The 21,384-nt window shown below is 37.4% G+C and overlaps 1 protein-coding gene and 1 long non-coding RNA gene across 9 annotated transcripts in view; one reads left to right on the forward strand and one right to left on the reverse strand.

Annotated features, from left to right (window-relative positions):
- The window catches only part of MECOM (MDS1 and EVI1 complex locus), a 294,031-nt gene that overhangs the window by 167,431 nt on the left and 105,216 nt on the right, over positions 1-21,384 (reverse strand). Inside the window, exon 1 of one of the 8 annotated variants that reach the window (XM_057545824.1) lies at positions 7,076-7,358. The exons of the other annotated variants lie outside the window; for them this stretch is intronic. The gene's annotated coding sequence lies outside the window, so the exon portion shown is untranslated. Of the gene's footprint in view, positions 1-7,075; positions 7,359-21,384 lie in introns of those variants that run through there. 8 annotated transcript variants of the gene reach the window in all.
- On the forward strand, positions 7,102-13,299 carry LOC130708144 (uncharacterized). The gene is made up of 3 exons (XR_009008218.1): positions 7,102-7,295; positions 10,215-10,299; positions 12,502-13,299. It is a non-coding gene; the product is annotated as an uncharacterized LOC130708144 (long non-coding RNA).

Consider the following 21,384-nt stretch of genomic DNA (forward strand, 5'->3'; position numbering starts at 1 on the left):
AAAATTAATGACCCATGCATTCTGTCAATTGACTCTTAGTAGCAGTGGCCAGTTCACCTTAATTTTTTTGTTCACATTGAACATGTAGCCCAAGGCATTGGTTAAGGTTCACTTAAGAATTCTTCAAAGGCATCACTTGGTTTTCATTAATTTGTTAACTGTAACTTCTCCTTTCTGCTGAGGAACCCACAAACCAAGTGAAGGCCTTTATGCAAAAATGAAAGAACAAAAGGTAAATGTTTGACCAACCAGCCCTTCTTTTGCCTCCAGAGCAATCATTTCTCCTTCATGAATATTACAGTAAATGATATCCATCGGATTTTTCTAGAACTTAAACTATATTTAAACCTTCTTGATTTTCTCAGAAATCCAAGTGTCAACTCACAGCTATTGTAGAGGGATAAGTAACACTGTAGCTTGTTATTTCTGTGAGTAATTATTTCCCAAAGACTGTGGTCTTTAACCAATAATTTTTTATGAAATCTAATTTGAGCATACATGAAATATGGTCAAGATTTGGCCTTGGGACTTCCCTGGTGGTGCAGTGGTTAAGAATCCGCCTGCCAATGCAGGGGACACGGGTTCGAGCCCTGGTCTGGGAAGATCCCACATGCCACGGAGCAACTAAGCCCGTGCGCCACAACTACTGAGCCCATGTGCCACAACTACTGAAGCCCTCATGCCTAGAGCCCAGGCTCCGCAACAAGAGAAGCCACCACAATGAAAAGCCCGCGCACCGTAACAAAGAGTAGCCCCCCGCTCGCCGCAACTAGGGAAAGCCTGTGCGCAGCAACGAAGACCCAATGCAGCCAAAACTAAATAAATAATTGATTAAACAATTTAATTAATTAATTAATTAATTTAAAAATATATTTGGCCTTAGATAAAATTTAAGAATCGACAAAAAAGCAATAAGAATTCAAAAAGATGTATAATGGAACTTAGTACTTTTGTACCTGTACAAAAATTATACCACTTTTAAGATGATGGTAACACTTTGCATTGAAATTTTATTTCACTTACTGGTGCACAATGGACAGTTTGATATTACAGTAAATTTTTCTATTTGGTCAAAAGTTACAAGAAGGTTCATCTCTATGAACATCTTTCTTCGTAAAATCGCTAAAAAGTTGAACAGTTTTCCAAGGACACATAAATAATGAATACTGAGGCACCAATGGCAGGGTCAGAGTTTTCTTTATCAATTTGAAACCAGAATATAGGGTGAGGCAACAGTTGCTTTCAAGCCTCGCAGGAAGTTGGTAGTTTCAACATTTCTCTTTATTAAAAAACAGTATCAAGACAGTTCTAAGTGTGAGGGAGTCTACCATGAGGCCATTTGGTAGTTTTTAGCAAAGGAAATGGATCCCATGAAGCAAATGTACCATTCCTTTCTAAAAGCTTCTCAGACAGTTATAAAATATGATAGCAATGCCTGGTTGGTACAACTTCACATTAGTTGCATCTGTCAGCATTTCCATTACAAACCCTTGATTTTCAAGGTTTTATAATTCAGCTGTGAAAAGTTGCTTTAGAAAGAAAGTTGGCAAGGCAGTCTCAGCCAGGGAGTTTATCAAATCGAACAAATCTTTGTTTAGCTATCTCTCAGTTCTGTGAGCCAAGGTCTACTCCCAGTTCGACATGCCAAACTTCCAGTGACTTCAATGCCAGAGGAAGGTTTTTTCTCTCTCTTTAAATTCACTTCACAAGAGCTTCTCTCATTCTTGCTTCAGAAGCCGCCAGCATCCAGCTCATATCCTGTGTAACCCAGTGGGAGAGAAGCCACGTCATATGTAACCCTGTAGGACATATGAATCGAGTCTTGGCCAAGTGTCTCCGGCATGAAATGTGGTCAGCACTACAGAGAGATGTGGAACTTTTGAATATGTGTGCAATTAAAATGTAAGCACATCATACTACTGCTTGCACAGTGAAGTGGTACTAATTTATTAAAAGCCTTGTTGACTGTGGGAGCATGTGTGTGTTTCAGGGGAGTTCTAATTACTTAGCATATGAATTTATTGCTACACTGTCTTTGAAGAAGCAGAGGGAAAAAGACAACCCGAACCATGTAGATCATGTATAGCATACCTGTTGTATAGTCTTTGATATATATTTATTTAATTGAGATTTTGATGTTGGAATTTATTATAAACGTGTTCTTGCTCAGAAGTGGGTGTAGATCAGTTCTAATCAAATATAAAATTACACTATTTATAAACTTATAAGAAACTTAGAAGAGATAGCTCTGGACAGGATAGTATAATAGTTCATTTTTAAGATTGTATCAAAATATTTTGTAAGATATTTATCCTTACATGCAATAAATTTCATCCAGTTATTTATTTAGATAGATATACTAGTCTAGATATCTTTGACACATAAGAATACAAATCAGACAAAAATTCTTCACAAAATCAATTTTAAGTTTGAGAGGGGAGAGAAGACATACGTGGAGATTGCCATGATAAATGCTCTAAATGCTAGGCATCAGAAGAGAACAGAAAAGGTGTTTCAGTAGATCAGAAAGTGGAGATTTATGGGATATGCCCAAGGGCATATTACTATTAATAAATCTGTACGACAATATAGTAAAATATTTAAATATAGTAACATTCAAATATTTACATTTGATATAAAACAAGTTTAACATTTACAACTATAATGTATAGTTTTATAAATACTTAATTTGTATATTTAAATATAACATCCATTGAATTAATAATAGTCATGTCTCAGACTAATTCCTTCCTTATTAACAGTTTACACTTAGAAGTATCGTCACAACAAATCTGTTAACAACATTTGAGGCTGTGAATTTACACATTCCAGGTAGCTGGCCTACAGAGGCACTAAACGACACCACATGGCAAATTCAGGTGTCACCAACAGTTTTATAAAGGCCTGGCCTCATCAGAAGGCTTTTGTAGATGGCAGGCTAGCAGATGGCTAAAGCCAGGTATGGTTTGGGTTTGTTCAATGTCTTAATCTATTTTCAAACTCTGGATTTGGCAAAACCAAAACCACATTTTGCCAAGTACTTTCTCCCTTAATTTTTAAGCCCATGTGCATTTTCAGTGAAATTTAATCCATATGTTTCTTATTTTTTTACACTTAACTCATCAAATATTTTTCTGTAAGAGCCATTTGACATTCAAAAGCCTTGTGAGTCTTTTTTAAAACTAGAAGTTTTTCAGCTTTTTTTTAAACTAAAGGTTTTTAGCATTTCCCCCCCTCAAAACAGGAAGTCGCAATCTGCCAAGTATAAATGAATGTGAACATGAACACAATATGTTAATCCAATGCCAAAAGGCTTGAATTTGGTTGGAAACTTCAACTTCACAAAAGTGCCCACAATTTTAAAAAAAATACTCCTTTGTGAATCTGTCTGAACCTAGACAATAACTGACAGAATTTGAATTTTAAAAAATGAACTTTACCAAAGCTGACCAATGAGAGGGGCAAGAAACATCTCTTCAGCATTTCACAAAAGGAATTCTCATCATCCATTTGTAAAATGATCAACTGCTGTTTCTTTCTTTCTTTAGCTATTATATTTCATTTTCTAAAAATTGTTTGGAATATACACCAGTAAGAAATAAATTAATTATCAGGACCTTAAAGTTATATATTTTCATGATAGAAAGACATAGATTTATGTATTATATATTTATTCAGAAAGTTTATTGCTTATGGAATACATCAGTGTATACTTCATATTATTTTTTGAATTTATATATTTGCAGAACATTTTTCCCAGAAAAAAAAACAGTGATAATTTTTAGAATGGCTTAATACAACTTAATGCCAACATATAAATTCAATAGAAATGTACTTAGAGAAGCAACCCTAACAAAGAAGCAATCAGACAGCCTACCCTCATCACATTTTATACTTTGTAGCCCAGCCATATTTTACACAGCTAGGCTCATGGCAGGCACCCAATACATTCTTATCAGATTAAGTTGAATTGAATCCGATAGCATAAGTGATGAGTTATATTGTGATGATCCAAAGAATAATGACACTGTAATTCCTATAATATATTTAATAATTTCTTGTCAAAATCATATATATAAGTTATTCCTCATAACTATTGGGTGATGCCATTTTTTTATCAATTCAAATTCTCTCTTCTGAGTTCCCATGGCCATTAAGTTACAACTCTGTTATAGCACTAAGTTTCAGGGAGGAGAAAGTGAAAATCTTGGAGTGCACATCTGAAATCAACCAGAAGCTGTCATTGGGAAGCAAAAGAAAGGCTGAGGTCTATGGGTGTGATGAGTCATCTAGCATATCCCAAATACCTTTCCAGGAAGGCAATCCCCGGAACCCATCATCAGAGGACTCGGCCTTTAAACCTAGGAACCAACTTTCAGCTTTTACTCTAGCCCAAAAGTCACTTTTCTTATTTTCCTTATGACACTCAATAGATATCTCAGTAGATATCTTTTTTCCTTTTTCATACCTTATATGAGAGTTTGTCTGAAAGTAATATTACCATGTTTGTCAAGAACACGAAAACTCAGGAAAGTATTATTCAACTTGGTTTCTTTTTTTGTTTCTGAGACAATGTGCTGTTAGAGTGGTGAGGTCACTGTCTGAGATTCTCAAGCCAAGAGATGTTCCAAGAGTCTCTCCTAACCCAATTCAGCAGATACTCATTTGTTCATTCACCAAATGCTGGTAAACACCTACTTTGTTTCAGACACTCTTCATGACCAAAGTTCTTGCCCTCTTGAAGTTTACATTCTAATAGTGACTTCACCACTTTAATAGCACATTACCTCAGAAACAAAATGATTTTTGTGCATTTCATTTTATTTTTAATATTGAGAAATCACACTGAATGCTACTTTCCCAAATTTTCATGTTCTTGACAAACATGATAATATTACTTTCAGATAAACCCTCACATAAGGTATGAAAAAGGAAAAAGATATCTATTGAGATATCTATTGAGTATCATAAGGAAAATGAGGAAAGAAGAAAAAAAAACTTTTGGAAAACATTCCAGAAGACTTAGAATGTTCTAGGGCAATGAAAAAAGTTGTAAGTGGACAGAGAAGGCTGATAAATGATGCAAACAGGAGAGCAGAATGATAGCTCTAGGTGTAGTCTTGAACTTCACCTAGTCCAGCAATGGCAAAACCAGGACCCACGAGTGTCCTTCTCTCCTCACAATGCCGTGGCTAGCTTTGCTGTTAGCAGAACATGGAGCCAGATCACAGATTCAGAAACTGTCCAAAGGATCAGAGATCTACCAAAGCAAAGGATGCATGAGAGTTGAAACCTATTTGACTTCCCTGATAATCCATCTCCTTCATGTTTAGATAACTTGCCCATGGTCACACAGCTACTAATTCTTCACATTGCTTGCAATGGTTTTCATAATTGACAGAGAAGCAAACAGCTTAAGTTGGAAGAGAAGGGAAGGCTGATATCCACCAAGTGCCCAGGACACAAAACCAATACAACATCTCACTTAACACACCAATCTTGTGAACTAAGTAGTATCCCTTTTATATATTAGAAGCCCATGCAATCCTTCCTAGTCAGATACCATACCTAAACTGCCAAAACAAACAAACAAACTTGCAGAATCTGGTTTTTCTCTGTGCTTGTATTGCCTCTTTTGGACACTAGGTATAGGCACCCTCTCACGGGGGACGTAGGTAGTTGTAGATTATTAAACAAAACAAAATGGTGTAGCTCAGGGGAAGCCTCGATGATCAGCCTCTTTATTTTTCTATTTCCTCTTGAGGTAAATAAGCTAGAAGATGTGAAATAGTTTGATCTCCTTGGAAGTAAGATGTTAGTTTAGAAGCTCAAAATAATCTAGTCCTAATTTGCTATGGCGGCACAGACTTTATTGGTCAAATTCATTACAATTGTCTAGTGTTTGCATCAAAATCTTGTGTTGTTATGACAACCATTTTCAAGCCCTGACTTCTGTGTTGTGGCTTAAACGTGATAAATTCCCACTTTCAGAAGACATCCAGCTGGTAAGCTTACTTCAACTGCCAAGATGATGTCCCACAATTTCCACATCTGCTTCAACTCCTCTGTCACAGCCTCATTACTAAATTTTTTCTCCATTTTTTAAGAATTGGGATAATTTTGTTTCCCTGGAGCAGGCTGTAAGTGCACACCCAAGTCAGACTGTTATTTATGAGTGGCTTCAATTTACGGATGAGATGTGTTTGTACCTTATGTTCCGCGTAAGTCCTCTCCTGACTTTCTCAATAATTTGACTTTATGACAAAATTTAGGTGATCTCAAACAAAAAGAAAACCCAAAGATATTTAACCCATTTTAAATATTCATTCTCTAGTTTTTCTAGAATTCTGTCAGAAAACTCTTCAAAAATACTTAGCCTCATCTAGTTTCAAATCAAACCAATATAAATAATGGGTAGAATTACTAACCTGCAGGGAATGTCATCCTAAATTTCCTGGCGCTGACTATGTAACCATAAGCATGACTGGTGTATTTACTGGAGGCAGTATATACTGTATAATGTTCCCTGAAAACTCATGTAACTAATGCAATATGATAACCACTAGGGTGCTACTGTGACGTAAAGGACATAGTACAATCTTATCCAATTCAAACAAGAAAAAAAATAGTTGACTTTAATGGTCCTGCCCTCCAAACAAATGCATTGCCTGTTCTACTGAACTTAAAATTCCAGGTTATATATAAGTTATCCTGAAATAAAAGTAATTCAGTGGCATACACATTCCAGCACCAACATATGATTTTACTCTTTGATCAAATATTTCTAACAGTGATTTTAAGGAATCAAGTGCTATGCAGGACATGACATTTACTGAGAGAATGTAAGAGGAAAATAAATGGATTCAATAGCACAGATTTCAAGTTGGCAGAAGATGGAACTAGTCTAAGAGGAGACATGTTTCCACTCGGGGAGTTGTTGGATGTTGATATCAAAGTGTTTTAAGCTGGATCCAGCAGATATGCTTAGGCATCAGCAGAAGGAAATTCAGAAAGGTAAGCTCTGAACCACAGGACAGGAAAGATGGAAGAGAGCGTCGAGGCTCCCTGTTCTTACCTTCTCATACCCTCATTTCCAGGATCTTACAGATGTGGAAACGGAGCTGAAATTTCCAAGGGTCCCAGTCCCATCAGAGCAGGCTTACAGCCATCTAACTTCCAAGATGCCAAGATGCTGATTCTCCTGAAATAAGTCCTAGGGCAGGAAGAGCTGGAGCTGGGCAGAGACTGCTTCATGGCAGCTTTCCAGGGAGACGGCCAGCACAGTGATAATGGATGTAAGACGAGTGACTCATAAGATGTTAGAGCTGGTTTTAAAAAACTGAATTAAAACGATATCCATGATGAAAGAAAGAGAGAAAGAAAGAAAGAAAGAGGGAGGGAGGGAGGTAGGAAGGAAAAAGGGAAAGGAAAGGAAAGGAAAGGAAAGGAAAGGAAAGGAAAGGACAGAACAGAACAAAGCTAGAGAAGTATAAATAGCCTGGTGTAAATGTACCTGGCCTCCAGCTAAGGCTACAATATACATTATAAACACCAAACACTGTCAAGAGCATTTTAAGAAATTGGTCATCCCTTTCCACCACTTTGTGAGTAATGCTTGGGAATGGGATAAAAAAATAATAATGGCCTCCAGGGAATGTTTAAGAATGAGGTAATTTGCATGCTTCTTCCAGAAAACATTAAGTGTATCCTTCTCCTCTGCCAGGATAATTTTGAATTTCTGGCATCAAAGCTGAAATTTTCTACCAAAGTTGATCAATCTCCTGTTACCACTCTGTATTTGTGTTGGAGTAACAGTTTATTCTATGCAGTGTTAGACTGAGGCTAGTCAGCTATGTAATCTTAAGGTTTTTATTCAGGGCCTCATTGAAGAAAATCCCCAAACTTCGTGTAGACCAATTTTTGCGCAATTTTTGGATACTAATTCTTCCGATTTGGGGACCATGGCAACTCAGCCAAGGAGGGTGAAAATGATTACTTCTCTAAAGAAAGACCTTGGTTTATTCTCTTCTTCCTTCCCTTTTTTCCTTCTATCACATAATATTTTGGCTTCTTCTCCACCATCAAGTAAGACCAGTGAACTGTGGAACAGCTGCCTGAATTACGTGGTTAATTGCTTCTACTTTCTTTTTTTGTTGTTGTTGTTTATTCTTTTTTTTTTTTTAACATCTTTATTGAAGTATAATTGCCTTACAATAGTGTGTTAGCTTCTGCTTTATAACAAAGTGAATCAGTTATACATATACAATATGTTCCCATTTCTCTTCCCTCTTGCATCTCCCTCCCTCCCACCCTCCCCATCCCACCCCTCTAGGTGGTCACAAAGCACCGAGCTGATCTCCCTGTGCTATGCGGCTGCTTCCCACTAGTTATCTATTTTACATTTGGTAGTGTATATATGTCCATGACACTCTCTTACCCTGTCACATCTCACCCCACCCCCTCCCCATATCCTCAAGTCCATTCTCTAGTAGGTCTGTGTCTTTATTCCCGTCTTGCCACTAGGTTCTTCATGGCCTTTTTTTTTTTTTTTCCCCTTAGATTCCGTATATATGTGTTAGCATACTGTATTTGTTTTTCTCTTTCTGACTTACTTCACTCTGTATGACAGACTCTAACTCCATCCACCTCATTACAAATACCTCCATTTCATTTCCTTTTATGGCTGAGTAATATTCCATTGTATATATGTGCCACATCTTCTTTATCCATTCATCTGTCGATGGACACTTAGGTTGCTTCCATGTCCTGGCTATTGTAAATAGAGCTGCAATGAACATTTTGGTACATGACTCTTTTTGACCTATGGTTTTCTCAGGGTATCTACTTTCTTTAGAGATGTCAAATATATATTGTATTTTGATACATGCCTATCTTGATATCTTATTTCACAAGAAGGCAACTACCATGTGCAAACAGAGGTAATGAATGCATTAAAAGAAAAAGTAGATTTTAGAAATTCATGACAAATACATTGAGGTAGAATCATAGAAAGATCATAAAAACCAGAGTGTAGTGGTAGGAGGTACTTCAGAGTTTATTTACTCACAATCATCTTTTTCTCATAGCTTTGAAATTGAAGCCCAGGGAAGTAAGGCAACTTGCCTAAGTCACAGATTATTTCCAGTTGCTCATTTAAAAAAAAGATAAATCCATTGGTATCTCCTTTGCTGTTCTCCTGAATTCTGCTGAGTTGATTGCCATATTAAACCAAGGATTAACCTCTCCTGCTCCAACCCCTTCACCAAATCCTTCTTGGCTCCTTTCTCCGACCTTTGTGCTTCTGAGTTTGTTGCTGTAGTTATTGCTTTTGGGGTTTTTTTTTTTCTTTTCTTTTGTTGTTGTTGTTTTGGTTAGGTTGTACTAGCTCACCTTTTAGATGATACTTACTTCAGGGATTTTGTCTAGCAACTCTGAGTATACCCATACCAATTTTCTGTGAATGGGGAGTGATCAATATGACTATGTCATTCAAAGTCACAAAATGAAAATTTTACACAAAGAATTTAAGCACCTCCACTGCCCTAAAGAATTCTAAAACCTATCAAGTCAAATGGAGGTATTTAAGATTAATAATATCAACTATTATCTGTTTTCAGTTAAAAAGTGCCTTCATAATGTACCCACATGTTTAATCTCATTTAACACTTTAAAAAAAACCAATAAAGCGACCATTTTAGCATTCCTATTTTATAGATAAGACTGAGGCCACACACTGGACACTGACAATGTGGTATCTGGGGTTTGGAATCCCAAATCTCAGTCACTGTCTACTTTACCATTAATGAATAAAATTCTTCAAGTTGAAATATTGAGCTACTATGGCCGACACTTCCTCTATCAAGGTCTGTCCTAATGAGTTGTGTCATATTTACCAGGTCAAGGGAGACAAGACAGAAGCCAAGGCAATAGGGCAAAGTGTCCTACACATTTTTTGTTTTTGTTTTCTTAACTGCTGGCTACTTTCTCTTGGAGAAACAATTTGGGCTGCCCTAATAGCTACCACTTTGCAACTCTCCATGGTTCGATCTTTTTCCCCCACATATCTTAAGGTAGTGACTGAAAACTTATGTTATCCAATATGTCTGGCTTAAAGATCAGTCCTGAGAATGACATTTAATATTATGATTAGGTTTTTTGGTTCTGTTGTGATCATGCTTTTTCTTCTTTTCCTCAAAATGTCTTCTATTTTTCAGTGTAAGGCCTACTTGAGTCCAGGGAATATTGACCAAAAGCATTCAACGACAAATATATTCACTAAAAGCAGAGGAGTGTACTGAGGTAAGTGCCCCGTCTCGGGAGCCTGATTACGTGGATTCAAATCTCAACTTCACAGCTCACTAGTTGTGTGACCTTGATCAAGTTATTTAATCTATTTGTGCCTCAGTGTTGTCCCCTGTAAAATGGGTTCTTAGGAGAGTTTAATGAGTTAATGCTTATAAAGTGCTTAGAATAGTGACTGACACAAAGTAACTATTTACCTGTTACCTATTATGATGAAAGCATGTATAAAATGGAGAAAATGGTCATTAATCTCTAATTTTTTATCAGTTGGTATTAATAGCTTTGTGTTCCTTTATTTTTTGATAATGCTGGATTCCCTGACATTTGGTCCACTAAATGTTTCATTTACATTGGTTCCAAAATTGACTAAGCTTATCACATTGTGAAATTTGCCTTTTAAAAAGCATATATCCAGTGACCAGAGTTCTAAAGAGCTCACATTGAAACTAACAAATAAAACTCATCTGTTGTGATATGTTCATTTTCATTAAAAAGACATCAGTCTGCTCTGAGCTCCCATTAGAAATAGAACTTAATCTCTGACAGGCGTTTCTCATTTTCCAGTTATTCTCTAGGGAGTATACATTGGCATGCTGGCAATGATTTTTTTTGGCTCTGTACTGTGGTTGCAAATGGTGTCATTGTTCTTGGTTAAATCTGTGAAGAGTCAGCCTACCCCTCTCATTTTTTTGGCTTCACGCTAAAGTAGCCTTCATGGCAAAGAACTCTATGAGTTTATCAGTCTTTATTCACTGCCCATATTCCAACATGATCAAAGTCTGCTAAAATAGCTATACACTGAGCTTTATTTTTCCCTCCTTTTCAGTTTCTACACTTGTCAAGGATGATAATATATGTTGAAACAAAATCTAGATTTTTCTATTTGTTGGTCAATACAGGAGTTTCTGAGAGAAACAAGACAGGATAAATAGTTATTCTTAAATTTCCTTGCAGGCGGAGAAACAGGTTTGGTTGTCACTTGTTAATCCACTTTGTCACTGAATATTTTAAACTACTTAGTCATACTTAGGACAGATGTTCAACAAATCATTAATGAAAAGATGGCCCTTAATGTGTGTCAGAATTCAGTGGATAGACTAGCGGTTGGTTCTAATGATTCCAAGGATATGAGAAAGAAACAATGAAAAACATTCCATGATCATAGACTACTTTTTCCCTAAGTAGTTTGTTCATTCTCTTTGGAATCCTACTTGCATAATAAATTTTCCTCTCAAGTTGTTTCTTTATAAACAGTGTAAACATTAACAGCCTCTGTCTGAAAGAGTAGATCCTAAATAAAAGTTAAATTAATATAATTTTACATTGTTATAAGAGCCAAAGTGATATTCTAGAAGACAAAAAATTTATTTTACTAAAAGATCTAAACTATATTTCTTTGGCTTTTATTCAATATCAGATTTTACATGCATAAAGAGCACTATGTATATTGACTAATTGTGCAGTGTGTCAATTTATTGATGTAAGTCATTCAAAGTTCTGTGTAGATCAGCCACAGTCAGCTTCTCCTTTTTTTCCAGGAAAAAGGAAATAGACACACTGGGCTGAGTCCTTTGCAAGTTCCATTATTTGCTCATCAAATAATTATGGAACGTCTAGATTGGACCAGGCCCTGATCCAGGTGCTTGGAAAAGTTGGTGGAGAGATCAGAAGAAAGACATGCTGCTCTATAGGAGCTTCCACTATAACTTCTAATAGCAACATCCTAAATTTTAAAAATAATAAGTCTTTGCCACTCCTGGCCGAAGACTGCTGCTGACCAAAGGCACATTACTGATAACAATATGCCTTTATTTCACAGCATACTGGCACATACTTTGGTATTTGACTATCACAACAGGAGAATAGGCCTTTGTGCCTAAAGTGCCCTTCTTGACCAAACTCCTACTCAAATGGAAAAGCTCAGCTCAACTGCTTCCTCCAGGAAGCCTTCTCTGACTCATTATGGAAATCAATTTTAGGTTTCACAACATGTTTCTCAGATATCAAGGAAATGATGTCTCCAGTTCCCATATCACATCAATTCCTTATTTAATCCCCTCGTTTCCCAGCTTCTCTTGCACTGAGCTAGAGCCATGTGACTGAGTATGACAAATGGGAGGTAAACAAAGGTGATGAGTCACTTGAGTCTAGGCACTTTAGAGTTGGTGATTCTTCTCCATTGCGCTCTTCCTCTCCCAGGGTAATTATCAAGCCTTGTGTTGCAATGGTAGCATCACAAAGAAACCTGAGTCCTCAAGCTCATTTCTGGAGAAACCTCCACCAACCAGCACTGAACACTGATGGAGCGAGAGATCTACCGTTGCTGTGCTAAGCCATGAGATTGGGGGATTTGTCTGTTGAGGCAACTGACATTAATGACTGTGACTAATACAGTGACAGAAAGAATGAACTTGTTTTGGTTTTGCCCAAAGAGGCACATCTCCTACATAGGAGACAAGGAGTGATGTTAAAGATGCACCAGGCTGCTACCTACCACCTCTGCAGTGGCTGGAGCAGGGCTGGGGATGGGCACTCCTTGCCCCAGTTCGGCTGCCTCTTTCCCAAACACTTTCTCCTGTCTTTTCTCTTGATCCCAAACAGGAAAACTCATAAATCACCCTTTAACAATGAGCTGAGTATACATTAGCTATTTGTTACTTTTTCTTTAAGATAAAAGTTATTTAAGTCCTGTCACTGAAAATGGAAGGAGCAGGTGCTCCTTGTGTAAATCTCTCTTGAGATCATATACAGAGCACTTCACACACACACACAAACACATACACACACACAGAGTCTACTTTTAAACATTCTTTTACTCATAAATAGGATGGCTGAAAGAAAGGAGAAAGTTAATTCTAGATTCCAATTAATTTCACCGCTGAAATAGGAAAGAAAATTATGTTTGCTTTCTTAAAGTAAATGGAAGTTAGACTATCAAAGATTAGTAAAGATTGCTTATAATAGCTCAGCCACATACCAGGGAGATCAGCTCGGTGCTTTGTGACCACCTAGAGGGGTGGGATAGGGAGGGTGGGAGGAAGACGCAAGAGGGAGGAGATATGGGGATATATGTATACGTATAGCTGATTCACTTTGTTATACAGCAGAAACTAACACACCATTGTAAAGCAACTATACTCCAATAAAGATGTTTAAAAAAAATAAATGTACTTTAAAGGGAACAAATAAATTACTATGGAAAAGAAAAAATAAATAAATCAAAAAAATTTAAAAAAACATAACCAGCCAAAAAAAAAAAGGTTGCTTATAATAGCTAAAAACAAGGACCCGTTGCTTGCTTAATAATGTCCCTTTCCCTGATTTAGCATAAAGGAATCGGGGAAATAGGGGAACATGAGTATAAATCCTACACTCTTAATGAAAGATTTATTATTAAGTAAAATTATTTTTGCTTCTTTTTAATATGTTAAATTTCATACTACATTGACAGAAAGATAACAAACAAAAACTATTTTTTATTCCATGTGGAAAAAAACAACTCTGGCCCAGGACGCTAGTTAAAGTAAATGTAGAGATAGGAAAATAAACTATGGTATTAATTAACAGATTGAAAGGAATATGAACACTTCCATGCAGGATAGATTCAGATGTTAGGTATTCTAAGTGCAGGATTGATAGCCCTAGTATTAAAACCTGAAATCTAAGTAGATTTTTCCCAATGTCATGATATACTTAACTTCTAAATCCCTGGGGAAAATTTGAATCTAACATGCAACATGGGAAAATAAACACCACCATGTGCCATTTTCTCTTCCATAAATTTTTGCTTTGGTTGCTGGGAAGCTCAGAGATAAAAGAGTCAGTACTTTCTTATAGTTCTTTCCAGAACTGGTTATTAAATATGCTGCCTTCCCCCTTCTTCTTTTACTCTTCAGTATTTCTCTTATGATAATAGTCTTGGGTTTTGTTTTTTTGTTTTTTGTTTTTTGGTACCTGTATTTTTCTTGCAAGCTGCCTCAGGTACTTTGTGGAAATAATGGTGCAATAAATTTTTAAAAACCAATAAATTTTAAAACAGCGAAGTGTCAGGTACAAATATGATTGCATTTCTGAAACTATCTACTCCAAATGGGACCACAGAATGTTAGAAGGGAAGGGGTCTTAGAAGCCATCTAATCCAAACGCTTGCTAAGTAGATAAGGAAACAGATCCAAAGAAGTTAAGTAACTTACCTAAGACACACAGATAATTAGGCGCCATTTCTCCTGTAGCATCTCATTCCCTTCCACTACGAGATGCATCTCTGCTTCAAATACAATGTCCACATCAGCACATACGATACTGGCTTAATTTATTTATTTTTCACAAGTTTTTGAAGCTTTCTACGTAAAGAACAAGTATTTAAACCTAAAGTGCTAAACAGAGACCCACTCTCATCCTTTCCATAGACTGTCGTTCAGGCAGCTGCCAAAGGAAGGAGATTATTCCCATGGACTCCTGCCAGGAGCCTGGCTGGGGACATGCTCAGGACTAACTGTTGCTCTGAGTAGTTATATTAGTCAGGAGCTGGACCTGTCAGGATCTCTACCAATTAGGATCTGCTTAAGCGGCAGCAAAACAGAAAGAAGTTAGAGAAAGCTCAGCTGCCAATATTCTTGATATATAAAACCCCAATCTTTGGGGAAAGATTTTTGTCAACCTTATCCTGGGCTATGATATATGGTAAATAATGGCATCCTTGAGCTGTTCATTCTAAATCACTGCACCATCAGTGGGGTAATTGGCGGGGCTGATCCTGGTCACACAGGTCATGTTGTGGCTAATATATAGGATCCTCTTCATAGGGCTCTGCACTGATAAGATATGGCAGCTGGCATGATGGAATCCAGACAGGCAGCCGGACGTGCCGTGCGTGCAGGCAGAGATGGGCTCCAAAGACACTCTGTCATTTGAAAATCAATATATTCACAATATTCTTGCTCGATAGCAAAAATGTGCAACAATTATCTGGCAAAGTACACTTAAGAAGTGCTCTGATGTTTTATAGATACTAATATTACTGTCTCTAACTTGTCGTTGTAAAGGTCCAATTTTCAAAATGGTGAGTTTGGAATTTGACACAGCGATAATCATTGGAAGATTCAGGCTCACAAGCCTTGCTGTTAGGTTCTTTTCAGGTTAGAGATTGGAGTGAAGGGGTGTGTGACATCAGAGAACACCAGAAGGAGAACAAAGTGGTAAGTTAATGCATATGGAGTCAAATACTTTACGAAAGGTCTAATGGAAGAGGCTGGGTTCTACCCCATTATTGACTACATTTTTCCCATGCATACCAGGTGACATATCACATTCCAATTCTTCCTCTTCACTATGGCACTGGGGTAGTCAATGGCTAAGGAGTCAGGAGCGCCAGGCTGTAAAGCCATTCTCCACTAAGAGGACACAGTGACACTAATGGATTTCCGGGTGTGGGAGCCTCCCAGCATTATTGCTTCGCGAAACCTCCTTGATGTCTCCAGAAGTCTCTAATCTGTATCCTGCCAAGAACAAACACTATACACAGAGTGTGCTAGTTACGAGGAACACAGCTGCCAGTCTGACATTCAGGAGGGTTTTCACTTTATTTCTTACTCGAAATGATTATCTTAGATTAAAATCAACATAAATAAAAGGAATTAACAAAAGAAACTAACCTTAGTTAGAGACAAATTCATAGCCAGACAGCACCATAAATCTCATGACCAATGAAGATACTGGCAAATAAATTCTCCTCAGTGTTGCCCACAAATGCATCTGCTGGTAAAGTTATGCATTAGTAAGTTTACTTCCTCTCAGTAGGGCCTGAGAGATTCTGTCATTGTTAGTCATGAACCTAAATTACTTAATATGAGTTGCAATTTCAGGCATTTGAAAATTATGTACCCATAAAATATGTAGGGTGAAGTAAGCAAACTATTTGCTATTTACTTCTAAATATTTAAATGGTCTTCATTAGTTATCTACGAAGCATGCCTCAGTGAGGTCAGCGTGGTATTCATTGCCAGGCTCACTTTCAAGCCAATGGAAACAATGGAAACAACGTCTCACTGAACAGGGAAAGACAACACACAATTCAGACATGATAGTTCCTAAGTTATCCTCCCATTGTTTCATTCACATAAAGCGATATCTGATCCCATATTATACTTGGTGTTTTCATACTGGCAATTTGAAGAAATACCATTAAAGAAAAAATATTGTAAAATATTATGCTTCCAAACCCTAAAGTAATTGCTTAATACGAAACATAGGGGTGTAGAGACAAAAAGTTGCCTGCCCAATATCAATTCTTCTTTTTGACCTTACTAATAATAGATCCAATATTATTTAAGGCATGAAAGAAGGTGGGGGAGAGAGAGAGAGGCAGGCAGGAAAGGAGGAGGGAGGGAGAGAAGGAGGGAGGAAGGAAGGAAGGAATACATTTCCCAGCTTGTCTTGAAGCTGCACTGGTTCTGGTCAATTAGATATACAGTTATCACTGGGTAGGGGCTTCCAGAAATGCCCTTCAAGGGGAACTGACTTACTGGCATGCACCATTCTTCCTTGTTGTTCTTAACATTTTTCTTGCTTAAAATGTGCACAAGATGGCTGGCACTTTGCAACCATCTTGAGAACGTGCGGGTGGCGGTCACACCTAATAACAGTACAGCAGGAGGCTATAAGGATCGGGATTCCTAATGACAACATAGAACTGCCGTACCCATGACTGGCCGCCAGCCTTCATACTTCTTTTAAATTTTAAGCCACTATTTTGGAGTTTCTGTTACTCATACAGATAAAAACAAGGAAGTTGACAAAGTATTGGCTCGAGGCCTGGTTTCTAGTCCTTGCCCTTCCATGAACCATGTGGCCTTTGAAAAACTGTCTTTACATCTCATGACCTCAGTTCTCTTCTCTTTATATTGAGTTGGGCTGAATGATATTAAGAAAACACCTTTCATTTTACTAGTTGTGATTTTTAACTACCCATCTTTACTTTTCCAATACCATCCTTAAACGTCCATGTGAAAAAGAAAAAACTTAATATTGGGTTGGTGAATTTTAAAATAAAAGAAGAATAAGAAGGACAAGTAGTTTACAAACCCTAGAATCCACAGACCAGCAGATGACAGTTTAAACAAGTTTTAATTAAAGTAAGCTAATGTTTTAATAAATGCCATCACTAACAGAAAATATTTTGGCCTCTCGGAGACTCTGACTAGGATAGGTAAACTGAGGCAAGATGGAGTTGCCTTTGCCTTCTTTTAGCTCTATTTAGGAAAGGGACTTATGAGCCTTGGAGGGTGGGCAGTAGGGAAGAGATTAACCCCGGCCCAGGCTGTTCCACTTTTACGATGGAGCATTAGCCTATCTGGGGGGAGCCCTGGGTCAGGGTGGAGCTCAAGGTGGTTGGAGCTCTGCTGCCCTTGGCTGGAAAGGAGCCTCCCTTCTTTAGTCCCCCTACTTCTTCTTGAGTGCTCCTGGGGTGTGGCAGGAAGGTGACGGAAGAACATATCTATAGCATAGTCCATTTTTGCAGAGTCCAACAGTTCTGCAAGAGTACACAATCTGTAGTTATTAGCCACCTACTGTGTATATGCCATTTTGCCATGGGTTGGAGGTACTAGAGAAACACAATGTCATTCCTCGTGATCCAGAGATGCAGGGAAAATTGGGGAAGACTCCTGTAATTTCATCTTACTCTCCCAACTGAAGAATTTATTGTTAACACATGTAAGCCAGAAGTCACTTATTCCATTCAGGAAGATTTCCCCTAATGGCCTGGTTTAGTGCACATTGCAAATAAGCACCCTCAAAAATCTCACAGAATTTTTCATAACCTTCCTGCTAGCAGAGGGAATAATGCTGAAAAATTTTAAATATGTGTATTTAAAAATCCCACAATGACAGCCAATTAGTTTATTGTTTTCTTCACAAGAAGCAAAAAATCATATCCATTATTAAGTCTACATAAAGTTTCTATGTCCCTGTCTGGCAGAGCCAAGCAATCTTTCTCTACCTACAGTGCCCTTTACCACACTGAAACTAAAGCATCTGGGATGGAAAATCTTTGATATGCCTTTCATACCAACCTTGTGAAAAAAGATATATGTCTAAGTTTATGGCGGCAAACAGTGTCATTATCTCCCTTCCTCTAATATTTAACCAATCTGAACACTCAGGGGAAAAATGTTATCTGAAATCCAACTACCTTATATACATTCCCTTGGTCTTCTTTTGACGATTCAACCAGCTTTTCTCACAAGTATCTCAAATACTTGTTTGGAAAGCTTTTCTCAAGTGGGTGTGCAAACAGGAGGAGGACTGTTCTTTAGCAATCCCTCCTTATAAGCCTCCAATGATACTATCTTCTTGTACTTTAGTTAATGAAAAGATAAATATGATTTGTGCCGTGCCCAGCTGTGTTTTTCTTGCACTGAGGAATTCACAAAAGGAAAATTTTAAATCATATATTTATCAGTGAACAAGCTTGCTAAAGCAAATAGATTTCAGTCTCCTGAGTTTGCTTCAATAAAAGATTAAACGCTAATAGTGCAATTTACCACACTCAACAGATTTATGAATAATCAAAGTTTGGAGGAAGGCCAGGCCGTTTAAGAACATTACCTAGCAAACAGATGCCAACGGTACGTAGACATCTTCCCTGTAGCTACGCAGCTGTATTTCCTATCACAGGATTCAATATTGACTGAATAATTGGCCTTTACAAAACATTTATTAAAACGCACCATTTACCACACACCCAATGCTTGTTTAAGAAGTTCAGGCAGGGAGGGGGATGGGGACAGGGGAGACTCACGAGTTCTTTCTAATTACTGAGTGGATTTAATTAGTAAACAGCAGCAAGTCAAGTCTGGAATTGTTAGACCAAGGTGCTGAATTGTCAAGGAGTTCTTTAAGGAATAAAGGGAATAAGCACCTCATATTCAGTTTTGGAATAATACTTTGCATTATTACTATATACATTACTGTAATATAGATATATAATATATAAAATTACTATATCATAATACTGTGAGTGGGGCTACTCTCAGTACACCAAAGCCCATTTTCCATGCGCTTACTTGCATGTTCTAATGCTGCTCCTTGGTGGTCAGGCTGCCATTATGTGGTTGCCCTCGTTTTCCAAGATTAATATGCTTAGGCGTGGAGAGTTTGTTGAATGTTGTATCTACCTTAGGTAGCATGTTAAGTTAATGATTAAATGAGGGTTGGCATCCCAGGGCCAAGTTTCTAACTCTCTGAAAAAGATTTCTGATTTCTCTATCTTACATCTTTGCATCCAGCTTGAAAAAGAAAAAATATCAGCTGATTGATTCGTTGTAATAGAAGTCACCTATTAAAAAATCTCCTTGCTAACAAATTTGGAATACGGCGTGGACAAAATGCTCGAGTTCGAACGCATTAGGCTTAGTTATGATGAACTCAAAACACACCCATGGTGTGACTGAAAAATGAAAACTATCACCATGCTTTACAGGTTAACCATGGCAGAAAACACAACCGGATTCCAGGTAATCTCCTGCCAAATGAGAACAGGTTTCCTAACCTTTCGGCACCCTGCCTAGTAAAAGTGCTGGTCCCACTCTCTGTAACAGGGCTTCTGACCCCAGCCTCACTTGATGCCAGGAAAATGAAGGTATCATTTACCTCTGGCGTTCAGGTACGCCTTGAGGAGCTCCTCAACTTGTATAAGACTTCTGTGACACCTAAAGCTAATTATGCTAGTTCTTCGGTGCTCTTTTTAGTTACGTTAAACCTTTGGTGTCTTCAGTTTTACTTGGACTTTAAAAAGAGAGTAGGCTTCATGATGACACAGCTTGCCATTAAGTGGACCAGAAATAGTGTTGTCTAAATCTTGCCTTCATATTCGTATGTATATATGTATAATTTATATATATATATCATATATATACATTTTTATATATTAAAATTTTCAAACTATTTATCGAATTTTTATTCACACTCACTTGGCCCAAAGCATAGGTGTTGTGGGCATTTTCCTAATGGTCATTTAAAAAGGAGTTATTTCACTGTGTACGTTCAAGCACACACAATAAAAATGGATAATACAAAATATTTACAAACTCACTGACCCCCAATCAGAAAGGAACAATGGGGCTTCCCTGGTGGCGCAGTGGTTGAGAGTCTGCCTGCTAATGCAGGGGACACGGGTTCGAGCCCTGGCCTGGGAAGATCCCACATGCCGCGGAGCGGCTGGGCCCGTGAGCCACAACTGCTGAGCCTGCGCGTCTGGAGCCTGTGCTCCGCGGCGAGAGAGGCCGCGGCGGTGAGAGGCCCGCGCATCGCGATGAAGAGTGGCCCCCGCTTGCCACAACTGGAGAAAGCCCTCGCACAGAAACGAAGACCCAACACAGCCAAAATCAATCAATCAATCAATCAATCAAAACATACGCATCTGATTCAAGATCCTCATTAAAAAAAAAAAAAAAAAAAAAAAAGAAAGGAACAATGTACTAGCCTAGCGTCTAGCATCAGAATCCAGATAATAAATGATAAAGTTTTAAAAGATGAATTATACCAGAGGGTTGGCATCTAGCTAACTTGCAAAGTCAAATTTATAAAAACTAGAATAGAGAGAGAACAGGAAAAGATATTCAAATAAGAGAAAAACAAATCCTAAGTACATGAACAAATTACTCATCTTCAAGATAACTGAAGTTCATAACAAAGAAATTTTAGTATTCCATATTATATCTGTATATATATATATAGATATGTATATATATACAATTTATACAATTTGTATATCTAATTATAATTTTAAATTTTATATATTAAAATATACTTTAAATATTAAATTGAATGCAAGTAAGTACACTCGTATGCTAGAGGCTTTGAAAACTGTTAGAACCCTGTAAAAAAGCAGGGAAAGAAATAGATACAGATACATAAAATACGTATAGTATGTACAAAACAATTAAGATGTTTATACTTTTTGTCTTTATAATTCTATTGTTGGAAATTTTCCTAAATGCATATCAATGACAGGTAAAAGTTACATTTGTTAGTTTACTTGTAGTGTTACATTTCATGGTATAAAATTATAAATCATGCAAG

This window comes from Balaenoptera acutorostrata, chromosome 4 (genome assembly GCF_949987535.1).
Source record: "Balaenoptera acutorostrata chromosome 4, mBalAcu1.1, whole genome shotgun sequence".
In the NCBI taxonomy this organism is placed as follows: domain Eukaryota; kingdom Metazoa; phylum Chordata; class Mammalia; order Artiodactyla; family Balaenopteridae; genus Balaenoptera; species Balaenoptera acutorostrata.